The sequence below is a fragment of the Ascaphus truei genome, unplaced genomic scaffold (assembly GCF_040206685.1).
Source record: "Ascaphus truei isolate aAscTru1 unplaced genomic scaffold, aAscTru1.hap1 HAP1_SCAFFOLD_1790, whole genome shotgun sequence".
Lineage (NCBI taxonomy): Eukaryota > Metazoa > Chordata > Amphibia > Anura > Ascaphidae > Ascaphus > Ascaphus truei.
Window position 1 is genome coordinate 16,887 of NW_027454689.1, and position 23,369 is coordinate 40,255.

At 40.0% G+C, this 23,369-nt stretch overlaps 21 non-coding genes across 21 annotated transcripts; 12 read left to right on the plus strand and 9 right to left on the minus strand.

The window, feature by feature from the left end:
- Positions 1-932: 932 nt before the first annotated feature.
- Positions 933-1,073, plus strand: LOC142476879 (U4 spliceosomal RNA). Its single transcript, XR_012792036.1, has one exon. It is a non-coding gene; the product is annotated as a U4 spliceosomal RNA (small nuclear RNA).
- Positions 1,074-2,211: 1,138 nt separating this feature from the next.
- On the minus strand, positions 2,212-2,285 carry TRNAN-GUU (transfer RNA asparagine (anticodon GUU)). Its single transcript has one exon. It is a non-coding gene; the product is annotated as a tRNA-Asn (tRNA).
- Positions 2,286-2,669: 384 nt separating this feature from the next.
- On the plus strand, positions 2,670-2,810 carry LOC142476891 (U4 spliceosomal RNA). Its single transcript, XR_012792047.1, has one exon. It is a non-coding gene; the product is annotated as a U4 spliceosomal RNA (small nuclear RNA).
- Positions 2,811-4,406: 1,596 nt separating this feature from the next.
- Positions 4,407-4,547, plus strand: LOC142476883 (U4 spliceosomal RNA). Its single transcript, XR_012792040.1, has one exon. It is a non-coding gene; the product is annotated as a U4 spliceosomal RNA (small nuclear RNA).
- Positions 4,548-5,685: 1,138 nt separating this feature from the next.
- TRNAN-GUU (transfer RNA asparagine (anticodon GUU)) lies at positions 5,686-5,759 on the minus strand. The gene has a single exon. It is a non-coding gene; the product is annotated as a tRNA-Asn (tRNA).
- Positions 5,760-6,405: 646 nt separating this feature from the next.
- LOC142476884 (U4 spliceosomal RNA) lies at positions 6,406-6,546 on the plus strand. The gene has a single exon (XR_012792041.1). It is a non-coding gene; the product is annotated as a U4 spliceosomal RNA (small nuclear RNA).
- A 1,138-nt stretch (positions 6,547-7,684) lies between these two features.
- On the minus strand, positions 7,685-7,758 carry TRNAN-GUU (transfer RNA asparagine (anticodon GUU)). Its single transcript has one exon. It is a non-coding gene; the product is annotated as a tRNA-Asn (tRNA).
- Positions 7,759-8,142: 384 nt separating this feature from the next.
- On the plus strand, positions 8,143-8,283 carry LOC142476885 (U4 spliceosomal RNA). Its single transcript, XR_012792042.1, has one exon. It is a non-coding gene; the product is annotated as a U4 spliceosomal RNA (small nuclear RNA).
- A 1,858-nt stretch (positions 8,284-10,141) lies between these two features.
- LOC142476880 (U4 spliceosomal RNA) lies at positions 10,142-10,282 on the plus strand. The gene has a single exon (XR_012792037.1). It is a non-coding gene; the product is annotated as a U4 spliceosomal RNA (small nuclear RNA).
- Positions 10,283-11,818: 1,536 nt separating this feature from the next.
- On the minus strand, positions 11,819-11,892 carry TRNAN-GUU (transfer RNA asparagine (anticodon GUU)). The gene has a single exon. It is a non-coding gene; the product is annotated as a tRNA-Asn (tRNA).
- Positions 11,893-12,538: 646 nt separating this feature from the next.
- LOC142476881 (U4 spliceosomal RNA) lies at positions 12,539-12,679 on the plus strand. The gene has a single exon (XR_012792038.1). It is a non-coding gene; the product is annotated as a U4 spliceosomal RNA (small nuclear RNA).
- Positions 12,680-14,215: 1,536 nt separating this feature from the next.
- On the minus strand, positions 14,216-14,289 carry TRNAN-GUU (transfer RNA asparagine (anticodon GUU)). The gene has a single exon. It is a non-coding gene; the product is annotated as a tRNA-Asn (tRNA).
- A 646-nt stretch (positions 14,290-14,935) lies between these two features.
- On the plus strand, positions 14,936-15,076 carry LOC142476908 (U4 spliceosomal RNA). Its single transcript, XR_012792064.1, has one exon. It is a non-coding gene; the product is annotated as a U4 spliceosomal RNA (small nuclear RNA).
- A 1,138-nt stretch (positions 15,077-16,214) lies between these two features.
- Positions 16,215-16,288, minus strand: TRNAN-GUU (transfer RNA asparagine (anticodon GUU)). The gene has a single exon. It is a non-coding gene; the product is annotated as a tRNA-Asn (tRNA).
- Positions 16,289-16,934: 646 nt separating this feature from the next.
- LOC142476909 (U4 spliceosomal RNA) lies at positions 16,935-17,075 on the plus strand. Its single transcript, XR_012792065.1, has one exon. It is a non-coding gene; the product is annotated as a U4 spliceosomal RNA (small nuclear RNA).
- A 1,137-nt stretch (positions 17,076-18,212) lies between these two features.
- TRNAN-GUU (transfer RNA asparagine (anticodon GUU)) lies at positions 18,213-18,286 on the minus strand. The gene has a single exon. It is a non-coding gene; the product is annotated as a tRNA-Asn (tRNA).
- A 646-nt stretch (positions 18,287-18,932) lies between these two features.
- On the plus strand, positions 18,933-19,073 carry LOC142476882 (U4 spliceosomal RNA). The gene has a single exon (XR_012792039.1). It is a non-coding gene; the product is annotated as a U4 spliceosomal RNA (small nuclear RNA).
- A 1,138-nt stretch (positions 19,074-20,211) lies between these two features.
- TRNAN-GUU (transfer RNA asparagine (anticodon GUU)) lies at positions 20,212-20,285 on the minus strand. The gene has a single exon. It is a non-coding gene; the product is annotated as a tRNA-Asn (tRNA).
- Positions 20,286-20,931: 646 nt separating this feature from the next.
- Positions 20,932-21,072, plus strand: LOC142476876 (U4 spliceosomal RNA). The gene has a single exon (XR_012792033.1). It is a non-coding gene; the product is annotated as a U4 spliceosomal RNA (small nuclear RNA).
- A 1,138-nt stretch (positions 21,073-22,210) lies between these two features.
- On the minus strand, positions 22,211-22,284 carry TRNAN-GUU (transfer RNA asparagine (anticodon GUU)). Its single transcript has one exon. It is a non-coding gene; the product is annotated as a tRNA-Asn (tRNA).
- Positions 22,285-22,930: 646 nt separating this feature from the next.
- On the plus strand, positions 22,931-23,071 carry LOC142476877 (U4 spliceosomal RNA). The gene has a single exon (XR_012792034.1). It is a non-coding gene; the product is annotated as a U4 spliceosomal RNA (small nuclear RNA).
- The last annotated feature ends 298 nt before the right edge of the window (positions 23,072-23,369 follow it).

Below are 23,369 nucleotides of genomic sequence, written 5' to 3' on the forward strand. Positions count from 1 at the left end.
GGGAAATAATTGTACGCTCTCAATGACCACACTCGACCTATTGTCCCCAGATGTTTCCAATCCCATCTTGGTTTGCAGATAATCCTGTGCTCTTCACTAGGATTCATCTATCACCAAATATTTCTATTTCCACCACAACAAAAGCAGTATTAATATAGTTCTTGTTCTGGCATCACGTTTCTCAAGCAACTTCACTTAATAGATACCAACACTGATGCATAGAAAAAGAAGTCTTTTGTTTAGTGCATGAAACGACAATTAGTCATCAGACATTCTATTTTAAAATCTCATTAAATGTCTTGAAGGAGATAAGTGGGTATAATATAATCAGGGATGTGAATGTTTTCGGGGTTTTCCCGGCTACTTGATTCCATGGGCGGAACTAGTCAAGAAAAGAGCTGTCGGGTGGAAAACAGACGTCCCTGGGTGAGCTTGAACCACCAACCTTTCGGTTAACAGCCGAACGCACAAACCAATTGTGCCACAGAGACCTTGGGTGTTATGTCGAAAGTTGCTCATTTGATCTGTATGGATTTTATTTTTTGAAGTCTAAATGTGTGACTTTCACATTTGACATGAATATCACTGCGAGAAAACATTTCTTTTTCATATGAGATCATGTTTTCGAGCAACTTCCAGTAGGTTTGAAATAGCAATATTCAATCATAATTGTTATTTCACAGTCAGGTCACTGGTAAGAGAGGAGAGATCATGTATTTGGTCCCAAATACACCTCTGGTTGAAGCGTTTGCATGCAGATACACTGCAAGTGGTTGTTTGTGGAACTGCAAGAGAGTCTTTCTAGTTCACAGTTGAATTACCATATTAACTCCCACAATCCATAGCACTGAACCAGCTCCTGCATTTGGCTAGCCACCATTGTAATGAGGGCTTCTTGTGGGCTGGTGGTTTCACTAAGCCAGTAGAAAGTTAACTTTGCGCAGTGGCAGTATCATAGCCCATGAGGTTAATCCGAGGCGTGATTATTGCTAGTTGAAAACTTTTCCCAATACCCCGCTGTGATGACTTGCAATATAGTCAGCATTAGCAATTTTTGTATGTCTCACGAGAGACTGATATTTGTGTCTAAATATAGATAATGCCATTCTTTAGGAAACTGTGTAAAGCTGGAACCAGGCAAGATGATAACCACCTACCCCTATGATGCAAAGTATCACTAACAAGAGAATAAAATGCCCTTATGGAGTATGCCACAAGGAAAAGAATTGGCCAAACATTTGTGGAAGACTGTATGGATTACCGCGCTCCTCTTCCCTTTACAAGGGTAACTGCTGCTGGTAAAACCAAAACAAATCCTGCTCTCCTACCAATTTGGGCTCAAATATACTAGTGTCGGGTTTACATTTACAAGGTATGTCTCTTTGACAAAGGAGTCATCAGGTTGCATCTTTTGACCAAAACATGATTCAAGCCTGCCCACCTCATCAAGGTCTTGAGCAAGAACCTAAACGGAACATATGTCATTTCTTAATGTCCTGTGGACTAAACTTTGTGAGATACGTGAAAATGCCCTGAAGACTGGCATACAAATGAAAAATGTAGGAGGAGCCCCTGGAATAAGTATGCATTGTAAAATAATTCAATAATAATTGTTATTGCGCAGTCAGGCTTTCAGGTCAAACCAATGAAACATATACCTAATGATGAAATTAGTGTCATGTATAAGGATATGTTAGAGTACTGAGTGTTATCACAGGATTGCAGTTATTAACTGTTAACGCATCTTTCTATCTATAAATTGACATATCTATCGCATGTGAGGCAATCTTAGGTGGGAAATAATTGTACGCTCTCAATGACCACACTCGACCTATTGTCCCCAGATGTTTCCAATCCCATCTTGGTTTGCAGATAATCCTGTGCTCTTCACTAGGATTCATCTATCACCAAATATTTCTATTTCCACCACAACAAAAGCAGTATTAATATAGTTCTTGTTCTGGCATCACGTTTCTCAAGCAACTTCACTTAATAGATACCAACACTGATGCATAGAAAAAGAAGTCTTTTGTTTAGTGCATGAAACGACAATTAGTCATCAGACATTCTATTTTAAAATCTCATTAAATGTCTTGAAGGAGATAAGTGGGTATAATATAATCAGGGATGTGAATGTTTTCGGGGTTTTCCCGGCTACTTGATTCCATGGGCGGAACTAGTCAAGAAAAGAGCTGATGGGTGGAAAACAGACGTCCCTGGGTGGGCTTGAACCACCAACCTTTCGGTTAACAGCCGAACGCGCTAACCAATTGCGCCACAGAGACCTTGGGTGTTTTGTCGAAAGTGGTTATAATAATGTTCATAATGCACAAACCATGTTGATGATATATTTCCCTACCAAACCTACCATGAATGAGTCCATACTATCTGCATGACGAGTGTGTATATCTGATATGATCTCGTTGGTGTTAAGAGGGGGTTACCCACCCGGGTGCTGAAGATTTACATATATAAAAGCAAGTACATGCCATGTCCCTGAGCTACTGAAGTTGCTCATTTGATCTGTATGGATTTTATTTTTTGAAGTCTAAATGTGTGACTTTCACATTTGACATGAATATCACTGAACCAGCTCCTGCATTAGGCTAGCCACCACTGTAATGAGGGCTTCTTGTGGGCTGGTGGTTTCACTAAGCCAGTAGAAAGTTAACTTTGCGCAGTGGCAGTATCATAGCCCATGAGGTTAATCCGAGGCGTGATTATTGCTAGTTGAAAACTTTTCCCAATATCCCGCTGTGATGAATTGCAATATAGTCAGCATTAGCAATTTTTGACAGTCTCACGAGAGACTGATATTTGTGTCTAAATATAGATAATGCCATTCTTTAGGAAACTGTGTAAAGCTGGAACCAGGCAAGATGATAACCACCTACCCCTATGATGCAAAGTATCACTAACAAGAGAATAAAATGCCCTTATGGAGTATGCCACAAGGAAAAGAATTGGCCAAACATTTGTGGAAGACTGTATGGATTACCGCGCTCCTCTTCCCTTTACAAGGGTAACTGCTGCTGGTAAAACCAAAACAAATCCTGCTCTCCTACCAATTTGGGCTCAAATATACTAGTGTCAGGTTTACATTTACAAGGTATGTCTCTTTGACAAAGGAGTCATCAGGTTGCATCTTTTGACCAAAACATGATTCAAGCCTGCCCACCTCATCAAGGTCTTGAGCAAGAACCTAAACGGAACATATGTCATTTCTTAATGTCCTGTGGACTAAACTTTGTGAGATACGTGAAAATGCCCTGAAGACTGGCATACAAATGAAAAATGTAGGAGGAGCCCCTGGAATAAGTATGCATTGTAAAATAATTCAATAATAATTGTTATTGCGCAGTCAGGCTTTCAGGTCAAACCAATGAAACATATACCTAATGATGAAATTAGTGTCATGTATAAGGATATGTTAGAGTACTGAGTGTTATCACAGGATTGCAGTTATTAACTGTTAACGCATCTTTCTATCTATAAATTGACATATCTATCGCATGTGAGGCAATCTTAGGTGGGAAATAATTGTACGCTCTCAATGACCACACTCGACCTATTGTCCCCAGATGTTTCCAATCCCATCTTGGTTTGCAGATAATCCTGTGCTCTTCACTAGGATTCATCTATCACCAAATATTTCTATTTCCACCACAACAAAAGCAGTATTAATATAGTTCTTGTTCTGGCATCACGTTTCTCAAGCAACTTCACTTAATAGATACCAACACTGATGCATAGAAAAAGAAGTCTTTTGTTTAGTGCATGAAACGACAATTAGTCATCAGACATTCTATTTTAAAATCTCATTAAATGTCTTGAAGGAGATAAGTGGGTATAATATAATCAGGGATGTGAATGTTTTCGGGGTTTTCCCGGCTACTTGATTCCATGGGCGGAACTAGTCAAGAAAAGAGCTGTCGGGTGGAAAACAGACGTCCCTGGGTGGGCTTGAACCACCAACCTTTCGGTTAACAGCCGAACGCACTAACCAATTGTGCCACAGAGACCTTGGGTGTTATGTCGAAAGTGGTTATAATAATGTTCATAATGCACAAACCATGTTGATGATATATTTCCCTACCAAACCTACCATGAATGAGTCCATACTATCTGCATGACGAGTGTGTATATCTGATATGATCTCGTTGGTGTTAAGAGGGGGTTACCCACCCGGGTGCTGAAGATTTACATATATAAAAGCAAGTACATGCCATGTCCCTGAGCTACTGAAGTTGCTCATTTGATCTGTATGGATTTTATTTTTTGAAGTCTAAATGTGTGACTTTCACATTTGACATGAATATCACTGAACCAGCTCCTGCATTAGGCTAGCCACCACTGTAATGAGGGCTTCTTGTGGGCTGGTGGTTTCACTAAGCCAGTAGAAAGTTAACTTTGCGCAGTGGCAGTATCATAGCCCATGAGGTTAATCCGAGGCGTGATTATTGCTAGTTGAAAACTTTTCCCAATACCCCGCTGTGATGAATTGCAATATAGTCAGCATTAGCAATTTTTGACAGTCTCACGAGAGACTGATATTTGTGTCTAAATATAGATAATGCCATTCTTTAGGAAACTGTGTAAAGCTGGAACCAGGCAAGATGATAACCACCTACCCCTATGATGCAAAGTATCACTAACAAGAGAATAAAATGCCCTTATGGAGTATGCCACAAGGAAAAGAATTGGCCAAACATTTGTGGAAGACTGTATGGATTACCGCGCTCCTCTTCCCTTTACAAGGGTAACTGCTGCTGGTAAAACCAAAACAAATCCTGCTCTCCTACCAATTTGGGCTCAAATATACTAGTGTCAGGTTTACATTTACAAGGTATGTCTCTTTGACAAAGGAGTCATCAGGTTGCATCTTTTGACCAAAACATGATTCAAGCCTGCCCACCTCATCAAGGTCTTGAGCAAGAACCTAAACGGAACATATGTCATTTCTTAATGTCCTGTGGACTAAACTTTGTGAGATACGTGAAAATGCCCTGAAGACTGGCATACAAATGAAAAATGTAGGAGGAGCCCCTGGAATAAGTATGCATTGTAAAATAATTCAATAATAATTGTTATTGCGCAGTCAGGCTTTCAGGTCAAACCAATGAAACATATACCTAATGATGAAATTAGTGTCATGTATAAGGATATGTTAGAGTACTGAGTGTTATCACAGGATTGCAGTTATTAACTGTTAACGCATCTTTCTATCTATAAATTGACATATCTATCGCATGTGAGGCAATCTTAGGTGGGAAATAATTGTACGCTCTCAATGACCACACTCGACCTATTGTCCCCAGATGTTTCCAATCCCATCTTGGTTTGCAGATAATCCTGTGCTCTTCACTAGGATTCATCTATCACCAAATATTTCTATTTCCACCACAACAAAAGCAGTATTAATATAGTTCTTGTTCTGGCATCACGTTTCTCAAGCAACTTCACTTAATAGATACCAACACTGATGCATAGAAAAAGAAGTCTTTTGTTTAGTGCATGAAACGACAATTAGTCATCAGACATTCTATTTTAAAATCTCATTAAATGTCTTGAAGGAGATAAGTGGGTATAATATAATCAGGGATGTGAATGTTTTCGGGGTTTTCCCGGCTACTTGATTCCATGGGCGGAACTAGTCAAGAAAAGAGCTGTCGGGTGGAAAACAGACGTCCCTGGGTGGGCTTGAACCACCAACCTTTCGGTTAACAGCCGAACGCGCTAACCAATTGCGCCACAGAGACCTTGGGTGTTATGTCGAAAGTGGTTATAATAATGTTCATAATGCACAAACCATGTTGATGATATATTTCCCTACCAAACCTACCATGAATGAGTCCATACTATCTGCATGACGAGTGTGTATATCTGATATGATCTCGTTGGTGTTAAGAGGGGGTTACCCACCCGGGTGCTGAAGATTTACATATATAATAGCAAGTACATGCCATGTCCCTGAGCTACTGAAGTTGCTCATTTGATCTGTATGGATTTTATTTTTTGAAGTCTAAATGTGTGACTTTCACATTTGACATGAATATCACTGCGAGAAAACATTTCTTTTTCATATGAGATCATGTTTTCGAGCAACTTCCAGTAGGTTTGAAATAGCAATATTCAATCATAATTGTTATTTCACAGTCAGGTCACTGGTAAGAGAGGAGAGATCATGTATTTGGTCCCAAATACACCTCTGGTTGAAGCGTTTGCATGCAGATACACTGCAAGTGGTTGTTTGTGGAACTGCAAGAGAGTCTTTCTAGTTCACAGTTGAATTACCATATTAACTCCCACAATCCATAGCACTGAACCAGCTCCTGCATTAGGCTAGCCACCATTGTAATGAGGGCTTCTTGTGGGCTGGTGGTTTCACTAAGCCAGTAGAAAGTTAACTTTGCGCAGTGGCAGTATCATAGCCCATGAGGTTAATCCGAGGCGTGATTATTGCTAGTTGAAAACTTTTCCCAATACCCCGCTGTGATGAATTGCAATATAGTCAGCATTAGCAATTTTTGACAGTCTCACGAGAGACTGATATTTGTGTCTAAATATAGATAATGCCATTCTTTAGGAAACTGTGTAAAGCTGGAACCAGGCAAGATGATAACCACCTACCCCTATGATGCAAAGTATCACTAACAAGAGAATAAAATGCCCTTATGGAGTATGCCACAAGGAAAATAATTGGCCAAACATTTGTGGAAGACTGTATGGATTACCGCGCTCCTCTTCCCTTTACAAGGGTAACTGCTGCTGGTAAAACCAAAACAAATCCTGCTCTCCTACCAATTTGGGCTCAAATATACTAGTGTCAGGTTTACATTTACAAGGTATGTCTCTTTGACAAAGGAGTCATCAGGTTGCATCTTTTGACCAAAACATGATTCAAGCCTGCCCACCTCATCAAGGTCTTGAGCAAGAACCTAAACGGAACATATGTCATTTCTTAATGTCCTGTGGACTAAACTTTGTGAGATACGTGAAAATGCCCTGAAGACTGGCATACAAATGAAAAATGTAGGAGGAGCCCCTGGAATAAGTATGCATTGTAAAATAATTCAATAATAATTGTTATTGCGCAGTCAGGCTTTCAGGTCAAACCAATGAAACATATACCTAATGATGAAATTAGTGTCATGTATAAGGATATGTTAGAGTACTGAGTGTTATCACAGGATTGCAGTTATTAACTGTTAACGCATCTTTCTATCTATAAATTGACATATCTATCGCATGTGAGGCAATCTTAGGTGGGAAATAATTGTACGCTCTCAATGACCACACTCGACCTATTGTCCCCAGATGTTTCCAATCCCATCTTGGTTTGCAGATAATCCTGTGCTCTTCACTAGGATTCATCTATCACCAAATATTTCTATTTCCACCACAACAAAAGCAGTATTAATATAGTTCTTGTTCTGGCATCACGTTTCTCAAGCAACTTCACTTAATAGATACCAACACTGATGCATAGAAAAAGAAGTCTTTTGTTTAGTGCATGAAACGACAATTAGTCATCAGACATTCTATTTTAAAATCTCATTAAATGTCTTGAAGGAGATAAGTGGGTATAATATAATCAGGGATGTGAATGTTTTCGGGGTTTTCCCGGCTACTTGATTCCATGGGCGGAACTAGTCAAGAAAAGAGCTGTCGGGTGGAAAACAGACGTCCCTGGGTGGGCTTGAACCACCAACCTTTCGGTTAACAGCCGAACGCGCTAACCAATTGCGCCACAGAGACCTTGGGTGTTATGTCGAAAGTGGTTATAATAATGTTCATAATGCACAAACCATGTTGATGATATATTTCCCTACCAAACCTACCATGAATGAGTCCATACTATCTGCATGACGAGTGTGTATATCTGATATGATCTCGTTGGTGTTAAGAGGGGGTTACCCACCCGGGTGCTGAAGATTTACATATATAAAAGCAAGTACATGCCATGTCCCTGAGCTACTGAAGTTGCTCATTTGATCTGTATGGATTTTATTTTTTGAAGTCTAAATGTGTGACTTTCACATTTGACATGAATATCACTGAACCAGCTCCTGCATTAGGCTAGCCACCACTGTAATGAGGGCTTCTTGTGGGCTGGTGGTTTCACTAAGCCAGTAGAAAGTTAACTTTGCGCAGTGGCAGTATCATAGCCCATGAGGTTAATCCGAGGCGTGATTATTGCTAGTTGAAAACTTTTCCCAATACCCCGCTGTGATGAATTGCAATATAGTCAGCATTAGCAATTTTTGACAGTCTCACGAGAGACTGATATTTGTGTCTAAATATAGATAATGCCATTCTTTAGGAAACTGTGTAAAGCTGGAACCAGGCAAGATGATAACCACCTACCCCTATGATGCAAAGTATCACTAACAAGAGAATAAAATGCCCTTATGGAGTATGCCACAAGGAAAAGAATTGGCCAAACATTTGTGGAAGACTGTATGGATTACCGCGCTCCTCTTCCCTTTACAAGGGTAACTGCTGCTGGTAAAACCAAAACAAATCCTGCTCTCCTACCAATTTGGGCTCAAATATACTAGTGTCAGGTTTACATTTACAAGGTATGTCTCTTTGACAAAGGAGTCATCAGGTTGCATCTTTTGACCAAAACATGATTCAAGCCTGCCCACCTCATCAAGGTCTTGAGCAAGAACCTAAACGGAACATATGTCATTTCTTAATGTCCTGTGGACTAAACTTTGTGAGATACGTGAAAATGCCCTGAAGACTGGCATACAAATGAAAAATGTAGGAGGAGCCCCTGGAATAAGTATGCATTGTAAAATAATTCAATAATAATTGTTATTGCGCAGTCAGGCTTTCAGGTCAAACCAATGAAACATATACCTAATGATGAAATTAGTGTCATGTATAAGGATATGTTAGAGTACTGAGTGTTATCACAGGATTGCAGTTATTAACTGTTAACGCATCTTTCTATCTATAAATTGACATATCTATCGCATGTGAGGCAATCTTAGGTGGGAAATAATTGTACGCTCTCAATGACCACACTCGACCTATTGTCCCCAGATGTTTCCAATCCCATCTTGGTTTGCAGATAATCCTGTGCTCTTCACTAGGATTCATCTATCACCAAATATTTATATTTCCACCACAACAAAAGCAGTATTAATATAGTTCTTGTTCTGGCATCACGTTTCTCAAGCAACTTCACTTAATAGATACCAACACTGATGCATAGAAAAAGAAGTCTTTTGTTTAGTGCATGAAACGACAATTAGTCATCAGACATTCTATTTTAAAATCTCATTAAATGTCTTGAAGGAGATAAGTGGGTATAATATAATCAGGGATGTGAATGTTTTCGGGGTTTTCCCGGCTACTTGATTCCATGGGCGGAACTAGTCAAGAAAAGAGCTGTCGGGTGGAAAACAGACGTCCCTGGGTGGGCTTGAACCACCAACCTTTCGGTTAACAGCAGAACGCGCTAACCAATTGCGCCACAGAGACCTTGGGTGTTATGTCGAAAGTGGTTATAATAATGTTCATAATGCACAAACCATGTTGATGATATATTTCCCTACCAAACCTACCATGAATGAGTCCATACTATCTGCATGACGAGTGTGTATATCTGATATGATCTCGTTGGTGTTAAGAGGGGGTTACCCACCCGGGTGCTGAAGATTTACATATATAAAAGCAAGTACATGCCATGTCCCTGAGCTACTGAAGTTGCTCATTTGATCTGTATGGATTTTATTTTTTGAAGTCTAAATGTGTGACTTTCACATTTGACATGAATATCACTGCGAGAAAACATTTCTTTTTCATATGAGATCATGTTTTCGAGCAACTTCCAGTAGGTTTGAAATAGCAATATTCAATCATAATTGTTATTTCACAGTCAGGTCACTGGTAAGAGAGGAGAGATCATGTATTTGGTCCCAAATACACCTCTGGTTGAAGCGTTTGCATGCAGATACACTGCAAGTGGTTGTTTGTGGAACTGCAAGAGAGTCTTTCTAGTTCACAGTTGAATTACCATATTAACTCCCACAATCCATAGCACTGAACCAGCTCCTGCATTAGGCTAGCCACCATTGTAATGAGGGCTTCTTGTGGGCTGGTGGTTTCACTAAGCCAGTAGAAAGTTAACTTTGCGCAGTGGCAGTATCATAGCCCATGAGGTTAATCCGAGGCGTGATTATTGCTAGTTGAAAACTTTTCCCAATACCCCGCTGTGATGACTTGCAATATAGTCAGCATTAGCAATTTTTGTATGTCTCACGAGAGACTGATATTTGTGTCTAAATATAGATAATGCCATTCTTTAGGAAACTGTGTAAAGCTGGAACCAGGCAAGATGATAACCACCTACCCCTATGATGCAAAGTATCACTAACAAGAGAATAAAATGCCCTTATGGAGTATGCCACAAGGAAAAGAATTGGCCAAACATTTGTGGAAGACTGTATGGATTACCGCGCTCCTCTTCCCTTTACAAGGGTAACTGCTGCTGGTAAAACCAAAACAAATCCTGCTCTCCTACCAATTTGGGCTCAAATATACTAGTATCAGGTTTACATTTACAAGGTATGTCTCTTTGACAAAGGAGTCATCAGGTTGCATCTTTTGACCAAAACATGATTCAAGCCTGCCCACCTCATCAAGGTCTTGAGCAAGAACCTAAACGGAACATATGTCATTTCTTAATGTCCTGTGGACTAAACTTTGTGAGATACGTGAAAATGCCCTGAAGACTGGCATACAAATGAAAAATGTAGGAGGAGCCCCTGGAATAAGTATGCATTGTAAAATAATTCAATAATAATTGTTATTGCGCAGTCAGGCTTTCAGGTCAAACCAATGAAACATATACCTAATGAAGAAATTAGTGTCATGTATAAGGATATGTTAGAGTACTGAGTGTTATCACAGGATTGCAGTTATTAACTGTTAACGCATCTTTCTATCTATAAATTGACATATCTATCGCATGTGAGGCAATCTTAGGTGGGAAATAATTGTACGCTCTCAATGACCACACTCGACCTATTGTCCCCAGATATTTCCAATCCCATCTTGGTTTGCAGATAATCCTGTGCTCTTCACTAGGATTCATCTACTGCACCGACACACTTTATTCGAGCAAATACCCGGTATATACCTGGCAGATACCTGGAATGCGCCGCTCCTCACCTCTGACAAGCCCCGTTGCGTTTGCCTTCCCAGCCTGGGTTCATGCCTGGCTGATGGGCGGCTGATCTCTTAAATGATAATGATTAGGATTTAATAGGCTGCAATGCTTCGCGTGTCTACCAGATGGCATAAATTCATGAATTGTAATGCAGTATATATATATGTACTGTGCAGTATTGCAGCCAACGGGAATAAAATGCTTCAATCCCTGCCGGAAAATACCTCAATGCACTCGGGCAGAAAACAGTCACAAACCTCAATACACCCGGGTATACCCGAATTCGTGGGACTAGCCGAGCTCGAATAAAGTGTGTCGCCAGTGTATCACCAAATATTTCTATTTCCACCACAACAAAAGCAGTATTAATATAGTTCTTGTTCTGGCATCACGTTTCTCAAGCAACTTCACTTAATAGATACCAACACTGATGCATAGAAAAAGAAGTCTTTTGTTTAGTGCATGAAACGACAATTAGTCATCAGACATTCTATTTTAAAATCTCATTAAAAGTCTTGAAGGAGATAAGTGGGTATAATATAATCAGGGATGTGAATGTTTTCGGGGTTTTCCCGGCTACTTGATTCCATGGGCGGAACTAGTCAAGAAAAGAGCTGTCGGGTGGAAAACAGACGTCCCTGGGTGGGCTTGAACCACCAACCTTTCGGTTAACAGCCGAACGCGCTAACCAATTGCGCCACAGAGACCTTGGGTGTTATGTCGAAAGTGGTTATAATAATGTTCATAATGCACAAACCATGTTGATGATATATTTCCCTACCAAACCTACCATGAATGAGTCCATACTATCTGCATGACGAGTGTGTATATCTGATATGATCTCGTTGGTGTTAAGAGGGGGTTACCCACCCGGGTGCTGAAGATTTACATATATAAAAGCAAGTACATGCCATGTCCCTGAGCTACTGAAGTTGCTCATTTGATCTGTATGGATTTTATTTTTTGAAGTCTAAATGTGTGACTTTCACATTTGACATGAATATCACTGCGAGAAAACATTTCTTTTTCATATGAGATCATGTTTTCGAGCAACTTCCAGTAGGTTTGAAATAGCAATATTCAATCATAATTGTTATTTCACAGTCAGGTCACTGGTAAGAGAGGAGAGATCATGTATTTGGTCCCAAATACACCTCTGGTTGAAGCGTTTGCATGCAGATACACTGCAAGTGGTTGTTTGTGGAACTGCAAGAGAGTCTTTCTAGTTCACAGTTGAATTACCATATTAACTCCCACAATCCATAGCACTGAACCAGCTCCTGCATTAGGCTAGCCACCATTGTAATGAGGGCTTCTTGTGGGCTGGTGGTTTCACTAAGCCAGTAGAAAGTTAACTTTGCGCAGTGGCAGTATCATAGCCCATGAGGTTAATCCGAGGCGTGATTATTGCTAGTTGAAAACTTTTCCCAATACCCCGCTGTGATGACTTGCAATATAGTCAGCATTAGCAATTTTTGTATGTCTCACGAGAGACTGATATTTGTGTCTAAATATAGATAATGCCATTCTTTAGGAAACTGTGTAAAGCTGGAACCAGGCAAGATGATAACCACCTACCCCTATGATGCAAAGTATCACTAACAAGAGAATAAAATGCCCTTATGGAGTATGCCACAAGGAAAAGAATTGGCCAAACATTTGTGGAAGACTGTATGGATTACCGCGCTCCTCTTCCCTTTACAAGGGTAACTGCTGCTGGTAAAACCAAAACAAATCCTGCTCTCCTACCAATTTGGGCTCAAATATACTAGTATCAGGTTTACATTTACAAGGTATGTCTCTTTGACAAAGGAGTCATCAGGTTGCATCTTTTGACCAAAACATGATTCAAGCCTGCCCACCTCATCAAGGTCTTGAGCAAGAACCTAAACGGAACATATGTCATTTCTTAATGTCCTGTGGACTAAACTTTGTGAGATACGTGAAAATGCCCTGAAGACTGGCATACAAATGAAAAATGTAGGAGGAGCCCCTGGAATAAGTATGCATTGTAAAATAATTCAATAATAATTGTTATTGCGCAGTCAGGCTTTCAGGTCAAACCAATGAAACATATACCTAATGAAGAAATTAGTGTCATGTATAAGGATATGTTAGAGTACTGAGTGTTATCACAGGATTGCAGTTATTAACTGTTAACGCATCTTTCTATCTATAAATTGACATATCTATCGCATGTGAGGCAATCTTAGGTGGGAAATAATTGTACGCTCTCAATGACCACACTCGACCTATTGTCCCCAGATATTTCCAATCCCATCTTGGTTTGCAGATAATCCTGTGCTCTTCACTAGGATTCATCTACTGCACCGACACACTTTATTCGAGCAAATACCCGGTATATACCTGGCAGATACCTGGAATGCGCCGCTCCTCACCTCTGACAAGCCCCGTTGCGTTTGCCTTCCCAGCCTGGGTTCATGCCTGGCTGATGGGCGGCTGATCTCTTAAATGATAATGATTAGGATTTAATAGGCTGCAATGCTTCGCGTGTCTACCAGATGGCATAAATTCATGAATTGTAATGCAGTATATATATATGTACTGTGCAGTATTGCAGCCAACGGGAATAAAATGCTTCAATCCCTGCCGGAAAATACCTCAATGCACTCGGGCAGAAAACAGTCACAAACCTCAATACACCCGGGTATACCCGAATTCGTGGGACTAGCCGAGCTCGAATAAAGTGTGTCGCCAGTGTATCACCAAATATTTCTATTTCCACCACAACAAAAGCAGTATTAATATAGTTCTTGTTCTGGCATCACGTTTCTCAAGCAACTTCACTTAATAGATACCAACACTGATGCATAGAAAAAGAAGTCTTTTGTTTAGTGCATGAAACGACAATTAGTCATCAGACATTCTATTTTAAAATCTCATTAAATGTCTTGAAGGAGATAAGTGGGTATAATATAATCAGGGATGTGAATGTTTTCGGGGTTTTCCCGGCTACTTGATTCCATGGGCGGAACTAGTCAAGAAAAGAGCTGTCGGGTGGAAAACAGACGTCCCTGGGTGGGCTTGAACCACCAACCTTTCGGTTAACAGCCGAACGCGCTAACCAATTGCGCCACAGAGACCTTGGGTGTTATGTCGAAAGTGGTTATAATAATGTTCATAATGCACAAACCATGTTGATGATATATTTCCCTACCAAACCTACCATGAATGAGTCCATACTATCTGCATGACGAGTGTGTATATCTGATATGATCTCGTTGGTGTTAAGAGGGGGTTACCCACCCGGGTGCTGAAGATTTACATATATAAAAGCAAGTACATGCCATGTCCCTGAGCTACTGAAGTTGCTCATTTGATCTGTATGGATTTTATTTTTTGAAGTCTAAATGTGTGACTTTCACATTTGACATGAATATCACTGCGAGAAAACATTTCTTTTTCATATGAGATCATGTTTTCGAGCAACTTCCAGTAGGTTTGAAATAGCAATATTCAATCATAATTGTTATTTCACAGTCAGGTCACTGGTAAGAGAGGAGAGATCATGTATTTGGTCCCAAATACACCTCTGGTTGAAGCGTTTGCATGCAGATACACTGCAAGTGGTTGTTTGTGGAACTGCAAGAGAGTCTTTCTAGTTCACAGTTGAATTACCATATTAACTCCCACAATCCATAGCACTGAACCAGCTCCTGCATTAGGCTAGCCACCATTGTAATGAGGGCTTCTTGTGGGCTGGTGGTTTCACTAAGCCAGTAGAAAGTTAACTTTGCGCAGTGGCAGTATCACAGCCCATGAGGTTAATCCGAGGCGTGATTATTGCTAGTTGAAAACTTTTCCCAATACCCCGCTGTGATGACTTGCAATATAGTCAGCATTAGCAATTTTTGTATGTCTCACGAGAGACTGATATTTGTGTCTAAATATAGATAATGCCATTCTTTAGGAAACTGTGTAAAGCTGGAACCAGGCAAGATGATAACCACCTACCCCTATGATGCAAAGTATCACTAACAAGAGAATAAAATGCCCTTATGGAGTATGCCACAAGGAAAATAATTGGCCAAACATTTGTGGAAGACTGTATGGATTACCGCGCTCCTCTTCCCTTTACAAGGGTAACTGCTGCTGGTAAAACCAAAACAAATCCTGCTCTCCTACCAATTTGGGCTCAAATATACTAGTGTCAGGTTTACATTTACAAGGTATGTCTCTTTGACAAAGGAGTCATCAGGTTGCATCTTTTGACCAAAACATGATTCAAGCCTGCCCACCTCATCAAGGTCTTGAGCAAGAACCTAAACGGAACATATGTCATTTCTTAATGTCCTGTGGACTAAACTTTGTGAGATACGTGAAAATGCCCTGAAGACTGGCATACAAATGAAAAATGTAGGAGGAGCCCCTGGAATAAGTATGCATTGTAAAATAATTCAATAATAATTGTTATTGCGCAGTCAGGCTTTCAGGTCAAACCAATGAAACATATACCTAATGATGAAATTAGTGTCATGTATAAGGATATGTTAGAGTACTGAGTGTTATCACAGGATTGCAGTTATTAACTGTTAACGCATCTTTCTATCTATAAATTGACATATCTATCGCATGTGAGGCAATCTTAGGTGGGAAATAATTGTACGCTCTCAATGACCACACTCGACCTATTGTCCCCAGATGTTTCCAATCCCATCTTGGTTTGCAGATAATCCTGTGCTCTTCACTAGGATTCATCTATCACCAAATATTTCTATTTCCACCACAACAAAAGCAGTATTAATATAGTTCTTGTTCTGGCATCACGTTTCTCAAGCAACTTCACTTAATAGATACCAACACTGATGCATAGAAAAAGAAGTCTTTTGTTTAGTGCATGAAACGACAATTAGTCATCAGACATTCTATTTTAAAATCTCATTAAAAGTCTTGAAGGAGATAAGTGGGTATAATATAATCAGGGATGTGAATGTTTTCGGTGTTTTCCCGGCTACTTGATTCCATGGGCGGAACTAGTCAAGAAAAGAGCTGTCGGGTGGAAAACAGACGTCCCTGGGTGGGCTTGAACCACCAACCTTTCGGTTAACAGCCGAACGCGCTAACCAATTGCGCCACAGAGACCTTGGGTGTTATGTCGAAAGTGGTTATAATAATGTTCATAATGCACAAACCATGTTGATGATATATTTCCCTACCAAACCTACCATGAATGAGTCCATACTATCTGCATGACGAGTGTGTATATCTGATATGATCTCGTTGGTGTTAAGAGGGGGTTACCCACCCGGGTGCTGAAGATTTACATATATAAAAGCAAGTACATGCCATGTCCCTGAGCTACTGAAGTTGCTCATTTGATCTGTATGGATTTTATTTTTTGAAGTCTAAATGTGTGACTTTCACATTTGACATGAATATCACTGCGAGAAAACATTTCTTTTTCATATGAGATCATGTTTTCGAGCAACTTCCAGTAGGTTTGAAATAGCAATATTCAATCATAATTGTTATTTCACAGTCAGGTCACTGGTAAGAGAGGAGAGATCATGTATTTGGTCCCAAATACACCTCTGGTTGAAGCGTTTGCATGCAGATACACTGCAAGTGGTTGTTTGTGGAACTGCAAGAGAGTCTTTCTAGTTCACAGTTGAATTACCATATTAACTCCCACAATCCATAGCACTGAACCAGCTCCTGCATTAGGCTAGCCACCATTGTAATGAGGGCTTCTTGTGGGCTGGTGGTTTCACTAAGCCAGTAGAAAGTTAACTTTGCGCAGTGGCAGTATCACAGCCCATGAGGTTAATCCGAGGCGTGATTATTGCTAGTTGAAAACTTTTCCCAATACCCCGCTGTGATGACTTGCAATATAGTCAGCATTAGCAATTTTTGTATGTCTCACGAGAGACTGATATTTGTGTCTAAATATAGATAATGCCATTCTTTAGGAAACTGTGTAAAGCTGGAACCAGGCAAGATGATAACCACCTACCCCATGATGCAAAGTATCACTAACAAGAGAATAAAATGCCCTTATGGAGTATGCCACAAGGAAAATAATTGGCCAAACATTTGTGGAAGACTGTATGGATTACCGCGCTCCTCTTCCCTTTACAAGGGTAACTGCTGCTGGTAAAACCAAAACAAATCCTGCTCTCCTACCAATTTGGGCTCAAATATACTAGTGTCAGGTTTACATTTACAAGGTATGTCTCTTTGACAAAGGAGTCATCAGGTTGCATCTTTTGACCAAAACATGATTCAAGCCTGCCCACCTCATCAAGGTCTTGAGCAAGAACCTAAACGGAACATATGTCATTTCTTAATGTCCTGTGGACTAAACTTTGTGAGATACGTGAAAATGCCCTGAAGACTGGCATACAAATGAAAAATGTAGGAGGAGCCCCTGGAATAAGTATGCATTGTAAAATAATTCAATAATAATTGTTATTGCGCAGTCAGGCTTTCAGGTCAAACCAATGAAACATATACCTAATGATGAAATTAGTGTCATGTATAAGGATATGTTAGAGTACTGAGTGTTATCACAGGATTGCAGTTATTAACTGTTAACGCATCTTTCTATCTATAAATTGACATATCTATCGCATGTGAGGCAATCTTAGGTGGGAAATAATTGTACGCTCTCAATGACCACACTCGACCTATTGTCCCCAGATGTTTCCAATCCCATCTTGGTTTGCAGATAATCCTGTGCTCTTCACTAGGATTCATCTATCACCAAATATTTCTATTTCCACCACAACAAAAGCAGTATTAATATAGTTCTTGTTCTGGCATCACGTTTCTCAAGCAACTTCACTTAATAGATACCAACACTGATGCATAGAAAAAGAAGTCTTTTGTTTAGTGCATGAAACGACAATTAGTCATCAGACATTCTATTTTAAAATCTCATTAAAAGTCTTGAAGGAGATAAGTGGGTATAATATAATCAGGGATGTGAATGTTTTCGGTGTTTTCCCGGCTACTTGATTCCATGGGCGGAACTAGTCAAGAAAAGAGCTGTCGGGTGGAAAACAGACGTCCCTGGGTGGGCTTGAACCACCAACCTTTCGGTTAACAGCCGAACGCGCTAACCAATTGCGCCACAGAGACCTTGGGTGTTATGTCGAAAGTGGTTATAATAATGTTCATAATGCACAAACCATGTTGATGATATATTTCCCTACCAAACCTACCATGAATGAGTCCATACTATCTGCATGACGAGTGTGTATATCTGATATGATCTCGTTGGTGTTAAGAGGGGGTTACCCACCCGGGTGCTGAAGATTTACATATATAAAAGCAAGTACATGCCATGTCCCTGAGCTACTGAAGTTGCTCATTTGATCTGTATGGATTTTATTTTTTGAAGTCTAAATGTGTGACTTTCACATTTGACATGAATATCACTGCGAGAAAACATTTCTTTTTCATATGAGATCATGTTTTCGAGCAACTTCCAGTAGGTTTGAAATAGCAATATTCAATCATAATTGTTATTTCACAGTCAGGTCACTGGTAAGAGAGGAGAGATCATGTATTTGGTCCCAAATACACCTCTGGTTGAAGCGTTTGCATGCAGATACACTGCAAGTGGTTGTTTGTGGAACTGCAAGAGAGTCTTTCTAGTTCACAGTTGAATTACCATATTAACTCCCACAATCCATAGCACTGAACCAGCTCCTGCATTAGGCTAGCCACCATTGTAATGAGGGCTTCTTGTGGGCTGGTGGTTTCACTAAGCCAGTAGAAAGTTAACTTTGCGCAGTGGCAGTATCATAGCCCATGAGGTTAATCCGAGGCGTGATTATTGCTAGTTGAAAACTTTTCCCAATACCCCGCTGTGATGACTTGCAATATAGTCAGCATTAGCAATTTTTGTATGTCTCACGAGAGACTGATATTTGTGTCTAAATATAGATAATGCCATTCTTTAGGAAACTGTGTAAAGCTGGAACCAGGCAAGATGATAACCACCTACCCCTATGATGCAAAGTATCACTAACAAGAGAATAAAATGCCCTTATGGAGTATGCCACAAGGAAAATAATTGGCCAAACATTTGTGGAAGACTGTATGGATTACCGCGCTCCTCTTCCCTTTACAAGGGTAACTGCTGCTGGTAAAACCAAAACAAATCCTGCTCTCCTACCAATTTGGGCTCAAATATACTAGTATCAGGTTTACATTTACAAGGTATGTCTCTTTGACAAAGGAGTCATCAGGTTGCATCTTTTGACCAAAACATGATTCAAGCCTGCCCACCTCATCAAGGTCTTGAGCAAGAACCTAAACGGAACATATGTCATTTCTTAATGTCCTGTGGACTAAACTTTGTGAGATACGTGAAAATGCCCTGAAGACTGGCATACAAATGAAAAATGTAGGAGGAGCCCCTGGAATAAGTATGCATTGTAAAATAATTCAATAATAATTGTTATTGCGCAGTCAGGCTTTCAGGTCAAACCAATGAAACATATACCTAATGATGAAATTAGTGTCATGTATAAGGATATGTTAGAGTACTGAGTGTTATCACAGGATTGCAGTTATTAACTGTTAACGCATCTTTCTATCTATAAATTGACATATCTATCGCATGTGAGGCAATCTTAGGTGGGAAATAATTGTACGCTCTCAATGACCACACTCGACCTATTGTCCCCAGATATTTCCAATCCCATCTTGGTTTGCAGATAATCCTGTGCTCTTCACTAGGATTCATCTATCACCAAATATTTCTATTTCCACCACAACAAAAGCAGTATTAATATAGTTCTTGTTCTGGCTTCACGTTTCTCAAGCAACTTCACTTAATAGATACCAACACTGATGCATAGAAAAAGAAGTCTTTTGTTTAGTGCATGAAACGACAATTAGTCATCAGACATTCTATTTTAAAATCTCATTAAATGTCTTGAAGGAGATAAGTGGGTATAATATAATCAGGGATGTGAATGTTTTCGGGGTTTTCCCGGCTACTTGATTCCATGGGCGGAACTAGTCAAGAAAAGAGCTGTCGGGTGGAAAACAGACGTCCCTGGGTGGGCTTGAACCACCAACCTTTCGGTTAACAGCCGAACGCGCTAACCAATTGCGCCACAGAGACCTTGGGTGTTATGTCGAAAGTGGTTATAATAATGTTCATAATGCACAAACCATGTTGATGATATATTTCCCTACCAAACCTACCATGAATGAGTCCATACTATCTGCATGACGAGTGTGTATATCTGATATGATCTCGTTGGTGTTAAGAGGGGGTTACCCACCCGGGTGCTGAAGATTTACATATATAAAAGCAAGTACATGCCATGTCCCTGAGCTACTGAAGTTGCTCATTTGATCTGTATGGATTTTATTTTTTGAAGTCTAAATGTGTGACTTTCACATTTGACATGAATATCACTGCGAGAAAACATTTCTTTTTCATATGAGATCATGTTTTCGAGCAACTTCCAGTAGGTTTGAAATAGCAATATTCAATCATAATTGTTATTTCACAGTCAGGTCACTGGTAAGAGAGGAGAGATCATGTATTTGGTCCCAAATACACCTCTGGTTGAAGCGTTTGCATGCAGATACACTGCAAGTGGTTGTTTGTGGAACTGCAAGAGAGTCTTTCTAGTTCACAGTTGAATTACCATATTAACTCCCACAATCCATAGCACTGAACCAGCTCCTGCATTAGGCTAGCCACCATTGTAATGAGGGCTTCTTGTGGGCTGGTGGTTTCACTAAGCCAGTAGAAAGTTAACTTTGCGCAGTGGCAGTATCACAGCCCATGAGGTTAATCCGAGGCGTGATTATTGCTAGTTGAAAACTTTTCCCAATACCCCGCTGTGATGACTTGCAATATAGTCAGCATTAGCAATTTTTGAATGTCTCACGAGAGACTGATATTTGTGTCTAAATATAGATAATGCCATTCTTTAGGAAACTGTGTAAAGCTGGAACCAGGCAAGATGATAACCACCTACCCCTATGATGCAAAGTATCACTAACAAGAGAATAAAATGCCCTTATGGAGTATGCCACAAGGAAAAGAATTGGCCAAACATTTGTGGAAGACTGTATGGATTACCGCGCTCCTCTTCCCTTTACAAGGGTAACTGCTGCTGGTAAAACCAAAACAAATCCTGCTCTCCTACCAATTTGGGCTCAAATATACTAGTGTCAGGTTTACATTTACAAGGTATGTCTCTTTGACAAAGGAGTCATCAGGTTGCATCTTTTGACCAAAACATGATTCAAGCCTGCCCACCTCATCAAGGTCTTGAGCAAGAACCTAAACGGAACATATGTCATTTCTTAATGTCCTGTGGACTAAACTTTGTGAGATACGTGAAAATGCCCTGAAGACTGGCATACAAATGAAAAATGTAGGAGGAGCCCCTGGAATAAGTATGCATTGTAAAATAATTCAATAATAATTGTTATTGCGCAGTCAGGCTTTCAGGTCAAACCAATGAAACATATAACTAATGATGAAATTAGTGTCATGTATAAGGATATGTTAGAGTACTGAGTGTTATCACAGGATTGCAGTTATTAACTGTTAACGCATCTTTCTATCTATAAATTGACATATCTATCGCATGTGAGGCAATCTTAGGTGGGAAATAATTGTACGCTCTCAATGACCACACTCGACCTATTGTCCCCAGATGTTTCCAATCCCATCTTGGTTTGCAGATAATCCTGTGCTCTTCACTAGGATTCATCTATCACCAAATATTTCTATTTCCACCACAACAAAAGCAGTATTAATATAGTTCTTGTTCTGGCATCACGTTTCTCAAGCAACTTCACTTAATAGATACCAACACTGATGCATAGAAAAAGAAGTCTTTTGTTTAGTGCATGAAACGACAATTAGTCATCAGACATTCTATTTTAAAATCTCATTAAAAGTCTTGAAGGAGATAAGTGGGTATAATATAATCAGGGATGTGAATGTTTTCGGTGTTTTCCCGGCTACTTGATTCCATGGGCGGAACTAGTCAAGAAAAGAGCTGTTGGGTGGAAAACAGACGTCCCTGGGTGGGCTTGAACCACCAACCTTTCGGTTAACAGCCGAACGCGCTAACCAATTGCGCCACAGAGACCTTGGGTGTTATGTCGAAAGTGGTTATAATAATGTTCATAATGCACAAACCATGTTGATGATATATTTCCCTACCAAACCTACCATGAATGAGTCCATACTATCTGCATGACGAGTGTGTATATCTGATATGATCTCGTTGGTGTTAAGAGGGGGTTACCCACCCGGGTGCTGAAGATTTACATATATAAAAGCAAGTACATGCCATGTCCCTGAGCTACTGAAGTTGCTCATTTGATCTGTATGGATTTTATTTTTTGAAGTCTAAATGTGTGACTTTCACATTTGACATGAATATCACTGCGAGAAAACATTTCTTTTTCATATGAGATCATGTTTTCGAGCAACTTCCAGTAGGTTTGAAATAGCAATATTCAATCATAATTGTTATTTCACAGTCAGGTCACTGGTAAGAGAGGAGAGATCATGTATTTGGTCCCAAATACACCTCTGGTTGAAGCGTTTGCATGCAGATACACTGCAAGTGGTTGTTTGTGGATCTGCAAGAGAGTCTTTCTAGTTCACAGTTGAATTACCATATTAACTCCCACAATCCATAGCACTGAACCAGCTCCTGCATTAGGCTAGCCACCATTGTAATGAGGGCTTCTTGTGGGCTGGTGGTTTCACTAAGCCAGTAGAAAGTTAACTTTGCGCAGTGGCAGTATCACAGCCCATGAGGTTAATCCGAGGCGTGATTATTGCTAGTTGAAAACTTTTCCCAATACCCCGCTGTGATGACTTGCAATATAGTCAGCATTAGCAATTTTTGTATGTCTCACGAGAGACTGATATTTGTGTCTAAATATAGATAATGCCATTCTTTAGGAAACTGTGTAAAGCTGGAACCAGGCAAGATGATAACCACCTACCCCATGATGCAAAGTATCACTAACAAGAGAATAAAATGCCCTTATGGAGTATGCCACAAGGAAAAGAATTGGCCAAACATTTGTGGAAGACTGTATGGATTACCGCGCTCCTCTTCCCTTTACAAGGGTAACTGCTGCTGGTAAAACCAAAACAAATCCTGCTCTCCTACCAATTTGGGCTCAAATATACTAGTGTCAGGTTTACATTTACAAG